This window comes from Vigna angularis, chromosome 2 (assembly GCF_016808095.1).
Source record: "Vigna angularis cultivar LongXiaoDou No.4 chromosome 2, ASM1680809v1, whole genome shotgun sequence".
NCBI classification, from domain to species: Eukaryota; Viridiplantae; Streptophyta; class Magnoliopsida; order Fabales; family Fabaceae; genus Vigna; species Vigna angularis.
In genome coordinates, this window is record NC_068971.1 from 19,864,495 (window position 1) to 19,870,581 (window position 6,087).

Genomic DNA, 6,087 nt, shown 5'->3' on the forward strand with positions numbered 1-6,087 from the left:
ACCTTGGCCACAATATAAATGATTCCATCACACTTAAGTAAAAAATTGAAGAGTTAATCCAAGCAAGACATTTGAAGAGGTTCATCCAGAACAATAGAGATTCCAAATGAATTGATTTGGGTCGGGATGAGTGAGCCAAGCCAAGGTGAGAAATGAGTAGAAGTAGAAATAGAAATAGAGATCAACCTTTGAAAAGGGTATCATTAATATAATATTAGGAGGCTTTGCTGAAGGGGGAGACATAGCCTCTGCTCACAAAAGATACCTCAGATCTCTTAAATAATGAACCTGGTGGAGAATAGACCAAAAAACATGTCACCCATCACGTTCTCTTATGAGGATTTTCTGGCACTCGATCCCGATCAGAACAATCCGATGGTCATATCCATCGGGCTAGAAGATTATAGCATTAACAAAATACTCATTGACTATGTAACTCCATTAACATTTTTTTTTAATTTTGATATATATGTATAGACATACTCACACGTCGTTTATCTAAATTATTATTTTTAGTGTTCCATCTTAATTTGATATAAAAAAAGAAATATATTTTTCAGCTTTTGTATCAAAAAATAAAAAAGTGTATTAAATAATGCGCCAAGAGAATAAGAAAAAGAAATATAGAATGTAAAAAGACTAAAATCTTAACTAGAAATTTCAATTCTCTCCTTAAAAGCATGATGTTAATTGTGAAAGAATGCGATTTGTTGTATCTATCAAGTCTCTTCTTTAGAGGTAACATGTCTATTGTTCAGTCCTTATTGGCAAATAAAAAAGGTTATCACAATTAAATATAACTCTAACCACCACGCTAAGCTAAAGTCTAAAAGTCATTAACCCCTCCTAAACAATTTGAAAGTCTTCTTTGCTATTTATAGAAAACAACAATTTAATTTAATTTTGTAATACTTTTGAAAACACCTAAAGTGTGTATGTAATTAATTATGCATAATTTTAATTAATGCTTTTGTCACATTCTGGATATTATTATTACTATTATTTTATTACCATCATTATCAAGTGGGTAGTTATCCCTTTGCAATTATGGATCTATGTAGCTTGTAGTTGGCACTTTCTCTTCCAACTTTTATGGAATTCGTTGTTTTCATGTGTACAATCACATGTTCAGCTTAAAAGTGCAAGATCTTCACTTCAAATTCTTTTTATTTCAATTACACTATAATCGAACATTATGCATAATTGAAGTAATAAATAAGACAAACGGTTAAATCATATTTTTACATAAAAAATATTTGTCCTCTTTTCATTTCAAATTAAACAATCATATAATTTTATTTCTTTTATCTATTTATTTTTTAGTTTTTTGTTTTGTCTAACTTATCCTGCTTTATCTTTCTCGTTTATTTTTCTGCCAAACAAAACATCACTGCTATTACCAGAAAAAAAAAACTTCAACTCGCCCTTAATCGCATTCAATATTCCGTGAGAATGCTTCATCGTCTAAAACTTTAAAATTAAATATCACTATTACATAAGTTAACAATAATGTAAAATTAAGTTAAACTCAATCAGCAAAAAATGCCAGATGCACCAAATGAAGAAAAACAAAACTTTTAACTAAAGAAACTTTAATATTAATAAAAATCCAAGTAACGTAATCCAATAAAAACTTTCATTGATAATAATTATTTAGTATAACACAACTTCTTTTTTAGTCTCGTAGTATTAATATATAGCTTTATTTTTATAAGTAGAGTAAATAACAGTACTAGAAAAAATTAATAAGTATCTAGCCAAACAATATAGATAACTAAATACATGAAAAATTGGTATAAAATTCTTCTTGAAGGTAATTCTTTTGAATTTTTTTATACTTGATATACTAGTTACTATTATGTTTTATTTTCCTCTCTCAAGGACTTTTTTACTTAAAGTAAAAACAAAATCATCTCGCAACGAGTTATAGGTCCTTCTTACATTTCAAAAGAGGGTATTCTTTTGCATCATTTTTCAAGGAAATAAAAAGACAAAAAAATGTACTCCATCGGTAATACACTTGATAAATTTTCTCCTCACCCATTAATTGGGATTGTAATTAACCAAACTTATTTTATTCTTAAAGATAAATTTTTCAAAGTAGGTAACATATTTGTCATCATCTTTAAGTCATTTTTATCTGTATGAATTTTTTTTTAATGATAATTATTTTATCTCTAAAATACATTTTGTATTTGATGATGTTAAACCTTAATATGTTTTGGTCTTGGATGAAAATGAAGTTTTTTTTGAGATGAATTGTATCTTGATTATCATAATATAAAATATGTTTTTATCGTGATAGTCCTAATTTTTATAGAAATTTTTATATTTAGAAGAGTTTAATGCCATAGTTTATTCACCCTTTAAAATATTTTCTTTTCTTTATTGAGTTGTTTAGATGCAAGGACATTATTTATCCTAACAAACGAAAGCATATGTTGTCATAGCTTTGTCGGATCGATCAAATGCAAATTCACAAATAGGTACAAACTTAACTTTGTTTAGCTCAACAAACACAAGTCATAACTTTGTCCAACTAATTTAACACAAGTTTATAACTTTTCCTGGTCAAACAAATGCAAACTCATAATTTAGTTTGACGTGCATGCGTGTGCGTGTGTTAGGAAAATGTTTTCTTATAAATTTATAATAATATAAGATAGGACTTAATTTAAAATACATTACAAAATAAGTTAAGCCATATCAATTGGAGATTCTCATATAACGAAAGCAAATGTTATACTCTATGTGAAAAGTTAGAGTAAGATGAGTCATTCTCCTAACTCTGAAATTACGATAACATCGTACAACAAAATTATTCAAATAAATTTAATATTGAATAAAATAACTTTTCAAAATTTTAGGTTATATTGTAATCGTGAATCGTTACGTACCAATCATGCCAAAACAAAAGTTGATCACAAAAGTAATTTACTTCAAAATTACATAAATTTTTCTATCATATATGAATATTTTGAGTTCAAAATTAAACACTTATAATTATCAATCTTTCATAAATAATTTTTATATATATTTTGGATTCAAAATTTGACACTTACAACTATCAATATTTTATGAATCATATATGTATATTTTTATTCAAAATTTGAAACTTACAATTCTCAATCTTTTATTAATCATCTCTATATATTTGGAGTTCAAAATCTAGTACTTATAATATTTTATCAATCATTTTTGCATATTTTGAGTTCAAACTTTTTGACATAGTCATACTTTAAGTATTTTTGGATACGTTAAACAATGTCATTATACATTTATGCGTAATGATTTTACGTTGATATGAATAGTTGTTAATAGGTTGTATGCCTCGACAAATACAACTTGTGAACTACACAATCTCTTATTAGTTTTATAAACTAAGTTCAAGAGAATGTGAGTTGAACTATCACAAATTTTTACATATAGTTATAATGAGAATCATATTAAATATTTGAATTTCAAAATATGGTTGCTTCGAATTAACACACACAATTATGGATGTAACAAATCAAGAAATAAAGAGATAAAGAGAGTGAAATATCAAGACAACAAATTTTTATACTAATTCACTCTATACAAACATATACATATTTAAGTATAACCACTATCATAAAAAATAACGTCAAAAATAGATAAAAGAAAAGTTTGAAGGATAGATCGTGTGATGTCCACAATTTGTTCATTAGGCTAAGTAGATTTATATGGAATGAAACCACATAATGGTTTGAAGATTAGAACAAAGTATGAAATGACTTGGTAAAGGTAATGAATCATGGTTTATTAATTTTTCAAATGCTCTAACAAATAAATGATAATATGTTTATGATCTCATTTGCAGGTAAAACCATCTACAACTAAATTGAGAGTTAATCTTTCTTAACATTATGATTTGATGGAGGAATTGTTGGGTGTTGGTCATTCCATAAGCCATATGTTAAGGACAACATTTTACATTCGAAGAACTATATATGCATCACCTAAGTTTAAGGGTGGACCAACGTGATGAAGTGAAATATAACCTTAAGGAGCAATCATTTGTGATAGTTGATAAAGCTCTGATATCGCCACTACAAATGGCCTTGTATAGTCTTAGTCTTAGTTAATGTGTCATTTGGTGGTACATCTTCATTACAAGGTACAAAAGGAAAAGCCCTAGGGAATGTGTTGACTACAATTTTTTCTAACACTATTGAAAGACAAGTGTTAAAAATAGAAAAAATAAATGAACTAATGAATGAGCAAGTCAACATAATGAGACATAAGTGAACAAACAAATATTCTAAAGCTGACACGGGGGACATGTTAGTGAACATGATCCTAGAAGACAAACACATTACACTTTATTACCATGAGTTTCTTTGTAATAAACTGTTATACAGAAGCAACTTTTCAAATTTTTAACCAAAACTAGTTTAACAAATACAATTCTCAAACACATTCAAAATTATCAATACAATTTCTAATATATCCAAATATCATTCTTCAATTATTTCACTTCAAACTTAATTGTTCAATTAGTAAACCAATATAAGGGAAAACTATAGGAAACTAACTATATTTAATCAATAATCATATTCACAACCCATTTTGACATACCTTAATATGCATAACGCAACCACTAAACCAACTTCTTCATGAGAATGTTCAATTCAATTGTTTTTTTAAACGACCATCTATTAACAAAACTCAAATAACATTCACTTCTCAACATTCAAATAGTTTTAGTTTTCTAAACAAAATACCACCCTTGCATAGAAACAAAAATCTTGTGACATAGTCACCTTCACATCCAAATAATTTATCCTAGGTTCTATACTACATAAATAACTTTCCTTAGTAAAAACCCTTACTCCAAAGAAAGTTTCACCTCAACATATTCAAAATTTAAAAATCTACAATAAAATATCTAAACATATTCAAATTTTAACATGAACTTAATTAAATTGAGATGATCACTTTTCATAACTGAATCTCATCAAAATTGATGACAAAACCATAAGAAAAAGAAGATAATAATAAATATTTAGAATAAACAAAAACTTATTTTTATTATAAAATCTAATTAGTTATAATTGATCATCATCTCCTTGGCTATGATAAGGGGTGATTAGATTATGAAATATGAGATATGGTCCAAGAAAATAAAAGATGAGATAAAGAAAAAATACTAGTCAGAAAAGGAAAAAAAGAAATAAGAAGAGGAAAACAAAGACGTTTCATGTAATAAACTATAATAGTACAACAAAATATCAACCAAGATAAATATAATAAAGTTTTATTTTATGTTATAAATATTAAATATTTTTATTATATTACTTAATTTATAAAATTATATATATATATATATATTATATATATATATATATATATATATATATATATTTGATCTTTTATATGAATATTTTGAAATAATACTAATTAATTTTTAAACTCTTCAACTAGACAGTAAGTTAAATATACAAATTAATTTATAAATTTATAGAATTTTTTAATGCCAGCATTAAAACTTTATAATTACAGTATATATATTTGTAATTGTTGCTTGTAGGTGAAATAAAAATAAATCTTCTTTCTCTCTCCTTTCTTTTTCCATAAAATCACTCCAACTATATATACTTAAACCTAAACATTCCAAGTTCTTTTTTCTTACAAGTATTATACTTTGCTTACAAGTATTAGATGACAAAAAAATCCGCAGATACGAATATTTGCGGATAGATCTACGGCGGGTAGTTACTACCTGCGAATATTTATTATCTGCGGGTAACGAGTAGCCGGTATTTTAATATCTGCTTCTAAACGGATCAGGTGTAGATATTAAACTATCTGTCTCGCGGGTATCCGCTACCCGCAAAAAATAATAAAAAATAATTAAATTTTATTTTTTAAATTAAATTTAATTAAAAATAAAATTAATTTTTATTTTATTAGGTTAAATTTAATTAAAATAAAATTTTAATTTATATTTAATTTACTTTATATTACATTATATATATATATATTTGTAATTTTATTTAAATTTCATTTAAAATATGTATAAAATATATTTTTGAAATTTTTTTCGGATATTCACAATTTTAAAAT